At 23.4% G+C, this 17965-nt stretch overlaps 1 protein-coding gene and 1 non-coding gene across 2 annotated transcripts in view; one reads left to right on the forward strand and one right to left on the reverse strand.

The window, feature by feature from the left end:
- Positions 1-17965, forward strand: part of LOC112601481 (dopamine receptor 1-like) — a 210825-nt gene that overhangs the window by 6084 nt on the left and 186776 nt on the right. The gene's annotated exons all lie outside the window — the stretch shown is intronic.
- On the reverse strand, positions 9835-9905 carry Trnag-gcc. The gene has a single exon. It is a non-coding gene; the product is annotated as a tRNA-Gly (tRNA).

Below are 17965 nucleotides of genomic sequence, written 5' to 3' on the forward strand. Positions count from 1 at the left end.
TCAAACTCCATAAAATGTTCTATAGGAAATTAAATTATGATATTCGTTGACACTTCTCATAGCTCACTTACTCTGTTTAATTTATTCATTATCTGATCCCAATTCTTAGAGCAGAGAGTATTTGTCGAAATCGATTAATGATCATTATTTGCATTATTTGAATTTCAATAGTATAATTTTGACAATTTTGTCTAAATAGCACTTAAAAAAGGTATTTAAATTTAATGTATACGACTGTTTATAATCGTTACATATTATATTATAATTAAATGAAAGGAAAAGTATGTAATTTTGTAAAAATTATCTAAAGTAAAATTATATTTTATCTAACTACCGAAAGGCACTTATTCACTTTTTTCTTATTAATAATATAATATATACAATACACATAGTATAAAATTGTACATTCATTGTTTTATAGGTACTTGTTTATAATTTTATTAAATAAATATAAATATGAATTATAATAACTGTGAATACTTATTTTTATCATACGTGTTATAATAATAAGCTAGTACAGTAATTTATATAACAGTTAATACACAGAGTTCGATCTTATATAATCTTCGAAAAACGGATATTGAAAATATATTTATGCATTCCATATATAGTTGATTTGATAAACAATTAGACTTTATCAAATAGAATAGGAAATAACATCGAATTCTGTACTGTAAATTGAAAGCTTTTTGAAATGTAGTTTCATTGTTAATTTGAATAAAAAAAATCACTACCGATATGTTGATTTACGAAATTAAATTTTAATGGTTTATATATATATTGGGAGAGTAGATAAATTAATTTAGACTACACGAGTTTGTTGAATAAACTATTAACTATATTAAATGATTAGGAAATGGTCGTTGTTAAATATTTTATTTAGAATCTACCAATTGCATTATAATAATTAATAACTAGTATAGTAGTTCTTTAATTTTTTTGAACACGAATTTCCAATGAAAGATTTTTAGAAATCATGAAGTCTCTCTTATCAATTTCCTTTTGAATACTTTTTTTTTTCCACAAAATATTTTACCCTATGTGTTCAGGCTGGGGCCACCAGTAGAGTCTCTCCTGACCCCCGACATGAGTGTTGTGGACTCTAAAGGGGCCATGGACCACAGTTTAAGTACTACTGAACTAATAAACAATAACAAATATATATTGATGTTGCACTGATATTTACATATTCATTTTAGAATTCATTTTGTTTCAAAGAATTTAGTTAAATTAATTAGGTACTAAGCATTTAAAAAAATGTTTTCATAATATAATTACTATTCTCTATTATCCGATAAATTACCTACATCTATTCTTGAACATTTTTGTTGTTTTATTTCATTACTTGTATTTTGTACCATCATTGATACATTCGTTTTTCCGATATCTTTTAAGATATACCTACATTCTTATAAAATCTATGTATTTCATTATTTAAGTGATGATTATACGGCGACCTAGATAGGCAATTTAGCTACACCACGTTACGTGACGTACTTTAATTCGATTAATAGTTATTTGTGTTTATTATTAACAGTACCAAAGTACACCCAATTTTAATAACCGTGTTATTTCTCTTTAGCATAAAGTAATTTTATGTATTCGAATCGAGGTACACCTAAACCAAAGCGTATCGGGGCTTGTTCAGTATAATATCATTAACTGTGTAGTATGGAGGTATAATGTACATAATGAATATCATACTACATAGACCTTATATTCTTCATCCATCTTGCTTCACTCGATTCATCACAGGACAGTGGTGGTATAAAAAAACACATTAATGATGAAACGTTGACAATTTTGAAGAAATAATTTCAAGGAGAGACAAACAGTTATGTAGAAATTAAAAACATTTTATATTACGCATAACAAAAATAATTTAAGATTAAAAATGTTAAAAATTAATTGAATATATTATAATATGAGATTTGTATATAAAATACGTTTGTTTAATTTAATACAAAATTTAAAAAATTAACTAATACACTTTAAATATTGTACAGTATTTAGTCACTCAACTGTAAATTTTACAGTTTTAGACACATTTTAACTACTGTAGCCTTGCTAATTTTTAATGTACCCTGTTTAAAGTTTTTAATTTAGGTTTTATTAATTGATGACACAATGCGCTATGCATTTATTTGTATTGTTTTACGCCATAAACTTATTGTATTGGGAGATCAGTTTTAGTTTTAAGAAAAAAAATTTCACGATGCAATACCAAATGAATAAGAGACGACGAGGAATAACGATGATTCGCTTAACGGTGAAAAATCTTATAAATTGAACGGCACATTGTCGTGATGTAGTCCAATGTTCAAGCTTGGAAGTTTTCGGGATATTTTCTTCCAATTTAATTTCTCAACCTGATTAAAACTTTTTTGTCATAAGATTGATTAAGAGTTTGACCTGTTGGAACAAATTTATTATAAACTAAGCTTTTAATATCAAACAAACGAAAAAGTATTGTTTTCACGTTGAAACCAACTTTCGAGTTTTTCGGATTTTGGTAATTTTCATTACGATTACCGTTGTCTAAACGTCGTTACCATTGTCCCAAGTTTCATTAATCGTAATAATAATAGCATATTATTTAGTCAAGGTATTTTTATTTTTATTTATTATTTTTTTTTTTTTTGATGTTGAAAACCTATAATTAATGTGTCTTTTGTTCTTCATTTAGCAAATGTATAATTATTTTTTCACAGATTCTTGTCATATTAATCTGAAATTTTATAGTTTTTTTTATTTAAAAAAAATTATGACATTCTATAGTTAGTTCTTTTATTGTCATTGTTCTATCGAATATAGTGATGTATTATGTGTGTATAAGAAAAGTTAATTACAAGCTACTTTTCATTATCATTTTATACTATACTATACTATACTATACTATACTATATTATACAGTATATTATGCACATTTGTGCATATTAAATCGCATTAAAACTTAAGTCTACAACTAATTTATTTACACTAGATTAAACAAGTTCAAAAGGTATTTCTAAATGTATGTAATAATAATAAGAAATAATAATAATAATAAAAAGTCGTTAGATAAATAATTATAGGTAATATTTAATAATTATTAGCAATATAAATGTATGCATACATAATAATAAAATATAGTATAATATTACACGGAATTTTACAAGCTATAATAAATAACTTAAGGTGGATTTTATTTATTTTTAAACATTTTAAAAAGTGCGTTTAAAGTGTAAATTTTGCATCTATATTATAATGTTTGTATCTATTTCATGAAATAGAATCACAATTTCTCTACTTAACGTAATTCCACAATACATTAAAAGATACAATATAATTTTAATTCATAGGTAGTAATATTAAAATACTTTATTTGTTGTGAATATTTTAATTTTTTAATGTTAAATATTATAATTTTACATGGTATAAATTAATTTTTTTAAGCCAATTATCTATATTTTTTTAGCTATTTACGTGGAAAAACTAATTAGTTTTATTAAAATAAGTAATAACTATGGAATTAAATTAATTATATATATAGGTTATAATTATTGTCGACTTTATGTGATATAAATTTCACCATTAAATCAAAAATGAATTATTCATTGGTATACTATTAAAAGTTTTGCTAAGTCAATATAATTATTCCATCTTTACATGAAGTATTTTTCCTATTCAGTTCACTTTTTCAATTTAATGAAAATTCCAACTCATGAGAATTTAAATTTACCGCACACCTTTAGGAAGGGAATTGGTGTATTTTCAAATTCAAACAGAGGCATTTTATTAAATGTCGTATGCGATTACAGTGTGAAATGAAGTTGAACATATAATTTAGTATTTTAATAGTATACCGGCTGCAAGTAACGCCTTCAATATCACCTACTGAAAGAAATAACGACCAATTTAAATATTCTCAATCTCTTTTGTTGAAAATTGCTACTGATAAAATAACATATTAGTACATCTCATAAGATTTTATTGTTATTATCTTTATACATGTTTTTAATTTATTATTAAATCTTATAATAGTTTAACGAGATTGAAAAAAATGTAAAAGCTATGTATAATTCCGTCCGAAAAAATAATATGAATGTCTTTTAGTTGAAAAATTTCATGTTGATTTTTTAGAAGAGGAATTTTTTTTAATAACATTAGTAAAATTCTATCATGATATATTTTTATTGGTATTTCTATTGGAGTTACTATTTTCTGGTTTACATATATAGACCGAATGAAATATGCTAAATGCACTGTGTGTGAAAATACGTAACATATTCTATGAAAATATAGGATTATTAAAATGTAATATAATGTAAAATATAGGTGATAATTTTATATTTGTTTAGGTATTGTAATAGAGCATACTTAGATTTACTTGTGTGATAGTAATCATTTTCTATTATTTACTTATTTAGTCGATGTATTTAACGATTAAATATTTTAAGTGATCTTCACAGTTAATATAGATTGATTATTTTTTAGCTTAATATTTGATGTGATAAAAAAAAAAAAAAATAATAATAATTGAGATCAATTAAAGAGTTGTTTTATTCAAATTCAAATACAATCTATTAGAAACCGTTAATCTTTTGTTACGCTTTTTGATTGACCTTTTACGTACACACCAAAGACAATTTCACATTAACGTTTTGTTTTTTTTTTTTTGTAGCAGTTAAATGGTACTCTATTGGTAATAGGTATACTATCAACTTACTATATACTTTAATTCTTCTAAACACATATTATTTTATATTGTTGTATCTCGATTACAAATTTAATTGTATCGAAAGTTGTTTTTTTTTTTTTTAATTTTAATTTATTGTTTTATAATTTAGCGCACTAAAAAACATATTATTTATATCAAAAAATTCTTAATTTATTTTTTATTTTTTATTGAAACAACTAAAAAAAGTATATTATAATATCAATTAGATCTAATGTAGGTATATAGAAATAAAATAACACAACTTGGCACACTTATTTCGCCTTAGAAAATTATTAAAAATATGATCTAACTAGAATTAATACAAATATAACAAATATATTATAAGCGATTATACGGCAATAAAAGTATTTTTAATGATAATTCAAACAATTATAAGCTTTTATGAAAATCTGTAAAACATATTCCAACACAAAGTGGAATATTGCATTCTTTGCACTGGTATTGTATTTGTTTTCTTTATTATTTTTTGTACACACTTTGCAATTCTTGTAACACACTTCCCTTTTAACGTTTTATATTTTTTGATTAACATTTTTCTTATTTGAAGTTATTAAATCTAAGACAATTTTAAATAACTAAATTGGAAATTAAAAAGAAATAAATACTGTTATAGAAGTTGGGTTGACCAAGTTGATTTGAAGTTTTAACATAGATGTAGAGTTACGTTAAGTGCTGTATTAAATTTGAAAATGCAAATAGACATATTAATTTTAAAAATAAAAATAATTTTGAGTGTAACTTATTCAAAATCACGATTATATAAGTTTCTTAATTTTTTAAACTATTTTTAGTTGTATCTTTTATACATTGATACACTTAAGATAACTATTAAAATTGGCAAAATCGAAAAATTAGTTTTACAAAGCTCCAGACTTGATTTTCATTGATTTTATTGATTGATAGGTGTACTGAAACTTTTAGATCATTTGTTTTGTCATAAAATGTGTACTCATTGAAAAGAAAAAGAAATAACATTATTGTAAAACCAATACATACCTCGTCAAGAAAAAAAAATTTCAATTTTGGATATCTACTGTTGAAGGAAAAATATTTCTTAAGCTTTAATTATGACATAATTCCGACTAAATTATTTGCGTGTTTTAAAGATTCTTATAATGTATTTTTATTTTAATATTTTTTATTTTTCATTTTTATATTTCAAATTTAAGTGTACAAATCATCACCAACCTAACTCAATACGACAGTAATTTTTAAATACTTCATAGATTTTCATAACTCGACTTTCAACCCCGCAATAACAAATATTTTTTTGTAACTAGAATGTTTTAAATTTTAATTTCTTATGAGTTTTAAGTATTTTAAAGATAAACGTATTTTTTCTTATGTAATAAACATTCGATTTTTATTTAATTTCAGTTTTATAATATTTAAGATTTTATCGGCTTTATTTGATAATAATTTTACCTAGAATTACATGTATACTGTTCAAAGTAAATGATTCAAAATAGTAAAATTTTTTTGATGATTCTTTGAAATTGTGTTACGTATACAATTTTTAAGAAGCTTAAATTTTGAAAACGAATATTTTGTTGAAGTTGATTACACACAAATATAAAAATTTGTAAAAAATAATTCGGAAATTTAAATTAATTTATAGATTGTTGCTTCAACTACGTTTTAAATAATTGTTTGTAATAGAAATTATTACAACTATAATAGTTTGACAATTAAGAATGTCTTAAGAAAAATATGTGGAGAGTAAAATAACATTTTTTTATTAATGACTAATGTGATATTAATAAATACTTAGAATTAAATAAAATCACTTTAAAATGATCTTTAGTTACCTTACTAATTGGTGACTATCACTTCTATTAATATCTTCAATGAGCTTACTAGTAAATTATTGCCTCTTTTGAAGAAATTTAAATGTTATTTGTCATATTTTACATATACATTTAGCGTTGTTTTTAATATTATAATTATATGTCTGGGTTATAAACGTATAAAAGCATATAATTAATTATCGTAGAACTCTCTATATTTTCATAAATAACTGTAATCTATAGATATATAAATTACATCAATGAAATATTAAAATGTATTTAAACATTTTTACTATTTGTTACGTAGTACACATACTCTTAATGGATTTATCTGGTTTATAAAAACAAGACACTTTATAGTAAATGTACAATACAACAAAATGAGATTTAACAAGAAATAAATGTTAACAGTGTAGTGTGGATTGGATATAAGTTGTCATTACGTAGGTACCTACTACCCACCATTATAAATGTGGAGAAGGCGTATTTCAAACATCTTCAATCGCAATTTTTGCCACAAATTATTCTTAAGTCTTTATCTCACTAATGTAATAAAATCAATTGCATTACCTTTTAAATAATTCAAGTTGAGTATCACTTTAGTTGTTTTTAAGTTTTTTTTTCTTAAGAATAGATTTGAAATATATATATTTTTGTTCATTGTATTTAATTTAAATCTATAGCATTCTTATTTATATTGGGTAAATTTTCACTTTGAAATCAAAAACGTATATATAAATCAATAACTAACATGTGACATTTAAGTTAAACAAATAGCAATCAACTATAATAAATTGTAAGCTTAACATTAATAATATAAAATTTTAATAAATAAACAAATTATAACTTCGATATATTTTTAGATTATTTTTTCTTAGAAATTATATTTACGAAAATATAATAATAAAATTAAACAATAATTTTATTTTTTATGCAATAATATAATATTTATTTTTTATTTTGAAGAAAAAAAATGATAAAAACTTTGTTTTTAATATTTCACAAATAGAACTTTGTTTCAAATAAAGTTTAAGTACAAATAAATAATAATAATAATATGTACGTATCAACATTCATACGGAAGTAAACTTGATGAACTATAATTAATATATAATAGTCAAAATTATTAAATTTGGAAACTATTCTTATAATTGCATTGTAGTATTATTATTATTATTTTTTTTTTTTAATGTTATTATTTTAAACAATGTGATGCATAATGAAAATTACTTGTAGGTAGTGAATCGTAGTATACATGTGATTATGTTATCACTATTATAGCTCAGCAGTAAAAATAAATAAATATTAAGCATATATATATATATTTTATTTAAGTACGTATTAACTTATATTATTATGAATACATTTTTATTAGTTACCTATTTAAAATTGATCTAGTAAATAAATATATAAACTAAAATTTAAGTTAATAAATTATGGTTTTATTTAATATTATAATTCATGAATTATAGTTTTATCTTATTTATTTTCAACATTAATTAATAATTATATTATGTATAAATAATTTATAAAAAGAATATGCTTATTCAAGAAATTGAGTTTGGTATTAAATAAAATGTAGAATTTGAACTGATGTTATCATGCTGTAACGGCATAATCTATCAAAAAATACTTCACATTTTACTGCTTTAACTATTCAATAGTCATTCGACCATTCGAGGCCATTAATCTAAAAAAAGTCATCTTTCAACCAGTTTGACGATGTTTTTTATTATCCAATAAAAATCTAGACTTGAAATAGGTTTTAAAAATAGAAAATGAAAAATGCTATGATAAATTGTTGAACTTAAAAACTAATTCCATTTGAAAATCACACTGAAAAATATGTTGTTTTTGTTTTATTTAAATATATGAATTTTTCTTTAATTTTTAACTTATTAGGTATTTGTTTTCTCGAGACAAAATAAATTATCTTAGTTATATTTACTTCATTTTAAGTAATAATAAAAACAATGGGATATAAAATCTAATTTACAAAGTAATTATTTCGAATAAAGCTTTTTTCTTTTATGTCTTTTATAAGTACTGTTCGTTTTAACAAAGTAGTCTTATATAGTGGTCAAAAACAATTTTATATAGAAAAATGACTTCCTGAAAATCTATTATTTAGAATAATAAAATATACTACTTTAACTTTCAAGTAGTTTGTAATTAAAGTTCAAATACTATAACTATAATTCTTAAATAATGTTCTTCTAATTTTATAATACAACAAAATCTTAATGTAACCTCACATAATATTTAGAGTGTAAATATGTTGGTTAATATTTCGAAATGTGATCATGAAATTATCAAATATTTAGGTAGTTTTAATGCAAGGGGACTGCATAAAATAATATTATCATAAATAACACATGTACTTTATAGAAATAATTGTCTGCATCATCTTTAAACGATTAATCTGGGTTATGATGTTCAATTAATAAAATTATATAGTAAAATGCAAGCACGCTGATGTTTCGAAGCTATATATTGCTTAGTAAAATGTCTCGATTATATTAATATAACAGCCATTGTTTTCCATTAATTAAACGAATTTCGTCGGCCTTTAAATTTATCAGAAAGATCTTCAATTATTACTCTCACGTTTACTTCTACAGTTTCACACTTTATATACATATTTAAACTGAAACACACAGATATATAATTATAATGAACCTAGATATTAGGAAAATCGTAAATGTTCAGAATTATTCATGAAATTGGTAATTTTTTAAAAAATATTTAAATTATGGAAATGTACAATTATTGTACAGCAGCAATTTTTAATGTATTAATATTAGATTATGTATTCAATAACTCTAATTTGATTTAACGTGTTCTGTTGCACGGAACAATATAATAGATAAGTTTTTTTTCATAAAATTAATTAACTTAAAAAAAAAAAATAAACTAACTATAAATATACTGAGAAAATAATTTATTAGCACTATGTAGGTATATTAAAAGGATTATCCTGTGCATAGTTTATAATATGTACATTTTTTTAAGTTTCGAGTTATAATTTATAAATTAATAAGCAGATATCTATATATTTTTATTATATTAAAAAAGAAGAGTTTAAGGGATATATTAGTATAATATAAGAATTTGTATTATATGCACTTTCAACTTTTATATAACTTAATACACATTATTATTTTAATAAACGTAAAACATTTGATAGTTAAAGTATTATCAAATTAGCGGGTCATATGATTAGGTTAAAAACAAAGAAAAGTATTTCTATGTTTTTCATAGATTTATAATTAAAAATTATCGGATAACATGGGTTTTTGGTTTATTAAAAATATCAATAAAAATTTCTGCATCAGCCGGGAATCGAACCCGGGCCGCCCGCGTGGCAGGCGAGCATTCTACCACTGAACCACTGATGCTTGTGAAAACGTTGTGTAAAAATAAATATATTTAGCTATGGTTATTATTACATATAAGACCATTTAAATAGGTACCTATACATATTTTGTAAAATACTTAAATAATTAAATAGCAATAAAAACAATTTTTTAAGACAGAAAATAGAGAAATGTTGACCATTTTATTTATAACTCCGACAAGGTAAATATATATAATATTATATACCTGTAACTACAATTAATAAACATAGATAAGTTCCTATCTACCTGGTAGGTACCTATTAACTAAACTGTCTATATCTAAATGTCTTACCTAAATATTTTTAACATATACCTAGTACAAAATATTAAACTTTAAGTTTTTTTCGTGTTGATGTTTAATTATTTTGTTGGACGTGGGTAGGTTCTGATTCAACTACCACTTATTTTAAGCTATTTTAACTACCTACTATTAATTGTTTATCTTAAATGAATACTTAATTACAAAAAGTTAGAAAGTTTCTAATTAGAAACAAAGATTATTCATTAAATCATAAATTAAATAATAATAATGTATTAGAGGCATTAAAAACAAATAAATTTAAAAATAATTCAATAACTATAATGCAGTAGCTGGTAGCTAGTTTATTTTTTAAATCTAAAATTTAAAGTAGGTAGGTACTTACCAAAATAAAAATCACTTTTTAATTCTTTGTGCGATTATAATATTGCTTATATATAGAAATACTTAAGTATCTTTTTACTTTAAATTAACCTTTTAAAATATTAACTGTTTTAATTTATATACAAAGAACACAATTGTTACTAAAATAAGTAGGTATATTAAAATAGTTATAATTTTCATGATATTATTAAGGTTTAAATTCATTCTATATTTAACTATAAACATTTTGATATTTTTTAATATTGTATTGTTTTAAAGTAATACTTAATACTTAAACAATAATGGTAAAAATGTCAAGCGTTCAGGAATATTATTTTCTGAATCATAAGAAATATCCAATATTTTGTTATGATAAATAGATTGATACGTTAAACGGCTACTTAAAATAGTAAAATTTTCTTGTTAAAGATACATTTTTGTAGCTTTCTAGAAAAATGTTGGAAAATCATATCTGTGTTTAGTATATTATCGTATATGTATGTTTATGTCTATAAAGTTTTTGGAGAATTCCAGATCCAGAAATCAAAATATTAAGTGTTATATATTATACAAGTATTATGTAACTATTTACAGAAAAAAAAAAAATGTTTGATTTGAAACTCTTACTCAGATGTCTTACGCTATTCAGAATCATGTTAATTTTTTATAGAAGAAATTATACTAAATATTTTTAATCTATTTACATAAGTTTATAAATGTTGATGATAGTTTAAATTATTTGTAAATAGTACGATTTATTTTCAATGTATACATTTTAATATTTTACTAAAAATTAGAATTTTGTATGAGTATCTATTATTTTTTTAATAGTTAAAGTTTTTCTTTAAATATTTATTAATTTAGGTGTTGTAAAGGATTTTTGTTTAAAAAGTGAGAATGGAAATTAAAAATAATAACCAAATTACGAGAGAGTCGAATTAGTAGAAAAAGGTAAAATATGAGTAGAGTTATTCTTTTGGAACTTAATTTCATTTAAATGAATTAAAAATGATGTAAGACTGTTATTTGTAATTCAAGATTAAAATTAATCACAAATACAGAAAATAAGCGGACCGAGGACTGAGAAGTCGAGAAACATAATAATATGCAGGAACGAAAGAAATACATTGTGGTCGTTATTTTAAGTGCATAGAATAAAATATAAAATCTTTTATTTAAAAACGACGTCAGAATAAGTCAGATAAAATGTATAACGAAAATGTAGGTACAACATTTGAAATTGTTACAATTTTATCGCGTGTATATGATTGTTGTATTATGTCGTACACATTGCACACAGTATATTAACGTCCGACTATACAAGTGTTAAAACCATTTTCATATAAACATTATGGTTACAGACGAAAAGTATCGTGTAACTGATTGTTCCTGGTTGCTCCACATTGAAATCACTGGTTGATTAAATGAGAATAAAAATATAATGTAGGTATAATATATTTCTATTTCACACCGCTCGTTGGAACCTTTTGTGACAATTACCCATTTGGGCTCAGTTTAAAAAAATTACTTGAAAAATGTTAACACGTTTGGGCACAATATTGAATATTTTAACTAGTAATCGAAAGTTAGATTAAAAAAAGAAATCAAAGAAAAACAAAAGTTTGTTAAAGCATATTCGGAAACGTATGAATTTGAAAAAATATACTAAATTATATAAAAATATTAGGATCACGTTTTGCGGTAGAAAAAATTAATTAATAGAATAATATTATACAATAATATTAATAAATATAAATAAAAATATTAAATTAGGGCATTAAAAATAAATTTAATTTAAATATTTTTGGAAGACTATTGAGCCAACCTCTTTACGGTGTCTTCTGGCCTCTGGGTAAAGCCAATAGGTTCAGATTTAGTATAATATACTAATATATGCAAAAAATATGTGCCCAAACATACTGTTATGAAGAGAAATATTACGCCCAAACGTTGTATGGATTTACGCCCTAAAGTGTTCTGTTTTGGGTAAATGCGCTAACGTTTTAATAAATTTAACAAAATAAATTTTGAAATATTTTAAATAAGTATACTTTGTGTCTATACCATATTCTATAATTAGTTGTATAAAAGTTTATGGTATTCAGTAATGCATTATATAATGGAGTAGATATGAAACACAAAAGGCAACATTATTGTTGTTAGGTATTTTCTTTTATTTTTAAAAAAAAAATACATTCATAGGGTCCACTTTAAAAAAACAACAATAATGATATTTTTGCAATAGGTTACTCAACACTGTTTACAACGTTATAAATAATGTACTTTTTATTTTATATTTATTTATGTCAAAACAATATATTTAATTTTTATGGCGGAACTAATAAATTCGAATTAATATTTATTTGTATCTTGATTTTCTTAGGTTTTTACTAGAAAGTTTACTGTGAATTAATTAAAATGTTAAGTATTTAATTAATTGTTAAAACTTTTATTTGAAAATAATGTACATACACGTAGAGGTAACCTTAGTGAGCGCTGCTGAAATTCTTATTGAATTGAATCGTTTATTCGATAGTAGTAGTAAAGCACCCTAGTAGAAATGTATATTTATGATGGTTACTAGTTATCCTAGAACCTAGAAGATCTGATAAGACAATGAAATTGGTTTGGGAGAATTATTGTTAGGGGTTATATAATATACGTTATTTACCTTTGTAATAGAACGGTGATTGTAAAACTCATTGCGCAAATATACAATATACACATTGATAAAATCTAGTAACCCATCTATCGTCTGGTTTAACTTGACGGGTGAGTCAACTTCACGCTATAGCAAATTTTTTATCGAAATCAAAAAAAAAAAAATCTAAATAAAATAGGAAATTTGAAATGTCTATAAATATCTTAAAAAAAGTCGAAGTATTTTGAAAATTATATTATGCATAGAAACATTTGGTGAACATTTTAAAATATAAACTAAAGCTAATTTTTTTATGTGAAACTATTGTCAATGTTAAAAATCGATTGTGTATATACACATAAACGCAAAAAAAAAAAATGCACACATTATTGTAAAAAAAATTTTTTCATCACAATGATCAGAATCTAAAATTAAGGAAAATTAGAATTATTATGCTTACTTGGTAGTTTTTTTTTTTTAATTGAATGATGTGAATTTACACAAAAAATGAATAATTTTAGATACTTAACATTTTTATTAAATGGTTATTCTATAAATTCACATGTCATGACATAATTTTTTAATATTTTGAATATTTTTGTGCTATTTATAGACATCTTCGAATTTTTTTAGTTTTATTTCTATGAACACTGACAATAAATTGTTTGCTCATTCAAAAAGTTTGAATATATAATATCAGATTTCTCATAAGTTGTTATTATAGCTATTTAAAATATATTATAAGTATATAGATATTTTTATTTATGAGGATTTGAAATTTAAGTTTGGGCGAAATTCGTTAAAATTAATAAAATTTGTTAATGACTTTATAGTTAAAAATGTAAAAAATATTAAGCTATGAATTCAAAGTATAAATTATAGTATAAAGTTTCTCATAAATAACTAATAGGTTTAACCAATAATAAAAAAAAAAAAAAAATGAAAAATATGCAAACATACTTTTTTTTAAATTTAAATTTGGACACAATTAGATATTTAAACAAAGAAAAACAATTATAGTTATTTTGTTGTGATTTAAAAATATTAGTTTGATATACTATTATATTTTATACCTACAATAGCATTTTAAAATACAAAAAGTGAATTAAATTAACTGTATGATTAATAGTCAAATAAATTACTGTATAGTTAGAATGAGTATATCTTAAAATATACTTTATAATATAAGTGAATAGACTTTCATTGATTTAAAGTATGCAATCATTTAGCATAAACATTACTGTGATTTACTTTTTATTGACGGAGCGTACTCCACACCTTGTGTACAGCAGAGCGGTTATCTATTATTCCTCTTTTACATTTTTTTATAATCTTAAACATTATAAAAATAAAAAAAAAATGTGATATTTTAATAAAGTGACTACAAAATTATGTGCTAGTTAGTTTAGATAGATATAATATTTATATATTACAGTTGCTTTTGTTTGTATCGTATTAAATGCTATTATGAAATCGAATGCGTGTCAACAATAAATCTTAGAGGCTAAATTATTGCTATTTTTCCTAAGATAACCTGGTTTAAAAAAAGTGGTTGGTACATCGTATTCGCATATGAGGTCCGTATTTTACTTTTTATAAATTTTGTTGCGTCGAATATAGAATAAGAATTCAAGTACCCAATATTGTAGTAAAGGTTTATTAAGCATAAAATAAAGTTTTAAGTGTAAAAAATCAAAAATAATTCATCAGAAATAATACAAAGATCTAAAATTCTGGTTAAGAAAGTATCTAATATGTTTATTAAACAAACCAAAGTAAATCTTCTCATATAAAGTGCTTTTAATGTAATTTAATTAATCATGGCTGTTTGTAAGTAAAACTCCATATAAATTTAATATTAAGTATCTTGAGTGTTTCTCATGCTTCCCTAACAATTTTGTTAATGACCAAAGTTAAGAAAAAAAACTATTTTTATACTGTAATTTAAAACATTTAACGACGCGAGAAAGTTATTGTAGGGTTTGTGACGTGTGAATTTTCTTTTTGGTTATGTAAGTAGAAGAGCTTTAAAATCTTCATAATATGTCTCTCTACTAGTAAAATATATGCTTAAGGTGGTTAGTATGGCTTGTCTCAGTTATAGTTGAAATAGTATTTTATTGCTAAAAATATAGTAAAGTTTTAAGAAGGTAATGGAAGTGCTCTGAAATATATTTTAATTTAATGTTAAAATAAGAATTTTCTGATATTTTGATTGTTTTGCGAAAAACAATTAAATTAAAGTTTTTAATTGCTATAAATTAGAAAAATAATTATACTTACTGCAAGTAAAATGTGCGTAATTAAAGTTTATTTCAATTGTAGAATACGTTTATAAAGAGGTCTTTCTATCAATAATCACAGTTAAAATTAATTCTGATTTATATAGTTATTTTTTATTATACCAAACAACAGTAATTTATAATTACATGAATTTAAGGATTGAACAGTGTTTGAATTTTAATTGAAAAAGAAATGTGTTTCTGTTATACCCAGAAGAATAACATTTAAAAAAAAATTGTTTACAAATATACGAAATGGATTTCATCAATCTTAAAGATTAAAATCTCGTGCAATTTCCAATCTTTCAGCAATAAAACCAATGAATGGGACACAATATTTTAAAAACTTAAGAAACGTGTGATTAGAGTTGCAGCAACAAACGAATAAGCCTCTTCAGGGGGATCAGCATTACATATACCTATCTAAAATCGTTGCTGGAAAAAAAAAATGAGAGGACAACTCTAAACCGACTTTTGGCTGTATTACCCTTTCCCGAGCTAGGAGGAGAGGTTTAATTTAAGTATCTACGGTATGGGCGCACATCGACCGTATCAAACTGTATATTATATAGTCTTTAGTAGATAGGAATCGGGTAATCCGCGTGTGTCTTATACCTAATAGGTCAAAATATAGGGCTTCTCTGATGTTTACGCTGTCCGCCACTTCTTTCGACTTCTTTTATACAGAGATAGAGACGTCAACGTTAAGTGAGTCATTTGTTCGAGTATTTTGTTCTGTCTCACTGTGCACATAAACCACAGCCGTCGAGATACGATGAAAAACATACACACTATATTTTGTCGAGCACGCGTTAAGTGAGTGCGTTAAAATTCTATCTTTTTCTCGATAGTTGCTGCGGCGCCTTTGTGAAAGCTGCCACTGCCGCCGTTGATGTTTGGAAAGTGGGACAGCTGCCCGACGCATTATTATGAGATGTAATCGAGGACCAGCGTTGTTGTAGGTGACGTAGTATGGTTACTGCAGTTGACCCCAGCAGATATCGCGTGTTGTGTAGAATTCATAACATGATAAGCAACAACGCCAACAATACTAAGTGCTCGCCACTACATCGATAAATAATATTGTTTGAAATTTGAATAATGCAAGTTCTTCTTATCTATTCATTCATCTATCTATTGCGTGGCAAAAACGGTTTTGCGGACATATCTTAAATCGTCTACATTATGATTATAGTTTTTATGGAAATAATATTGGTATTGGACGTCGCGTTTAGACTATCTGATATTTTTTTTGTCTTTTTTTTCCAACGATCTTATGTATTTAGCAGTTAATTGCTGTATTACAAACAATTTCACCGATTACTAAAAAAAAAAAAAAAAATAAAAAAAAAAAACTGAGGCTTACCCACTTCTTATAATCATTAATACAAATTAATGTGTTAAAATAACCGAAAAAATATATCGATTTTATTTTGATTAAAAAATGAAAAGGGTTTAAATATTATTATATTCATTGGCACGAGCACTGCTTGATGTTGGATTAATTAAAAATTAATTAATAATTAAAATATTAAATAAAAATTTTTAATACGTTTTAAAAACCTGTTAAGTGAATAACAAAATAAAAATGCATTAAGTACAAAATGTCAACACACTATTTCCTTATTTTCCATCGTGGTATAATAATATTAACAATATACCTATACTCATACATTATTCCTTAGATAAGCTGTTGATTACATTAATAATTCGATTCATTAAGAAAGTATACTGAACCCTGTATAAATATAAATCAATTGTATTGAACAAATAAATAAATGTTTAAATGTTTCCTATAGTAAAGTAGTTGTGGATTAAAGTCTTTGTGTAATTTTATGTAGGAGGATAAAAAGAAACGATATAAGTAAATATAGGGATTCATTTATTTGCTACATATTATATAATATATTACATTGTACTTTTATTTTAATAAACCATTAATGTATTATACATATTTGTAATATTATGTTTTGTCACCAAATCAATGCATTTAAAAATATATTTTATCAATAATATTATACATAAACTATTCAATGTCATGATTGTATATACTGGTTGTAAGAACATATTGTTAAATTATTGAAGTATAGAAAAGTCAAAATTATTTCTAAAATTCAAATGAATAAATGATGTAACCTTATTTAATATTTATTAAAGTCTTGAGAAATTTTATTAAAATAGAAAAACTGTGAAAAAAATAAGTTATGATTTATTATTAGTTGGTAAAATAATTAAGTTATTTGTCAATGAAGTAAAAACCTAACACGTATGTAACAAATTCAAAGGTATTATATGAATTAAACATTATTTTTATTTAAACTAAATAATTAATAATAATAATTGATAACACCTAATGCAAATTCAATCTAAAACAGCAGTCGCCAACTGGGTGGTCCTTGGTAAAAATTTGGTGGTCCACAAAAAAATTTGAACATTATTTGTAATGTTGTGTTTATAATTTTTATATACAAAAGTATTGTATAATGTCGTTGTAGGTTCAGTTTACGACAAACAA

The sequence above is a fragment of the Melanaphis sacchari genome, unplaced genomic scaffold (assembly GCF_002803265.2).
Source record: "Melanaphis sacchari strain LSU unplaced genomic scaffold, SCAv2.0 Contig79_pilon_pilon, whole genome shotgun sequence".
Lineage (NCBI taxonomy): Eukaryota > Metazoa > Arthropoda > Insecta > Hemiptera > Aphididae > Melanaphis > Melanaphis sacchari.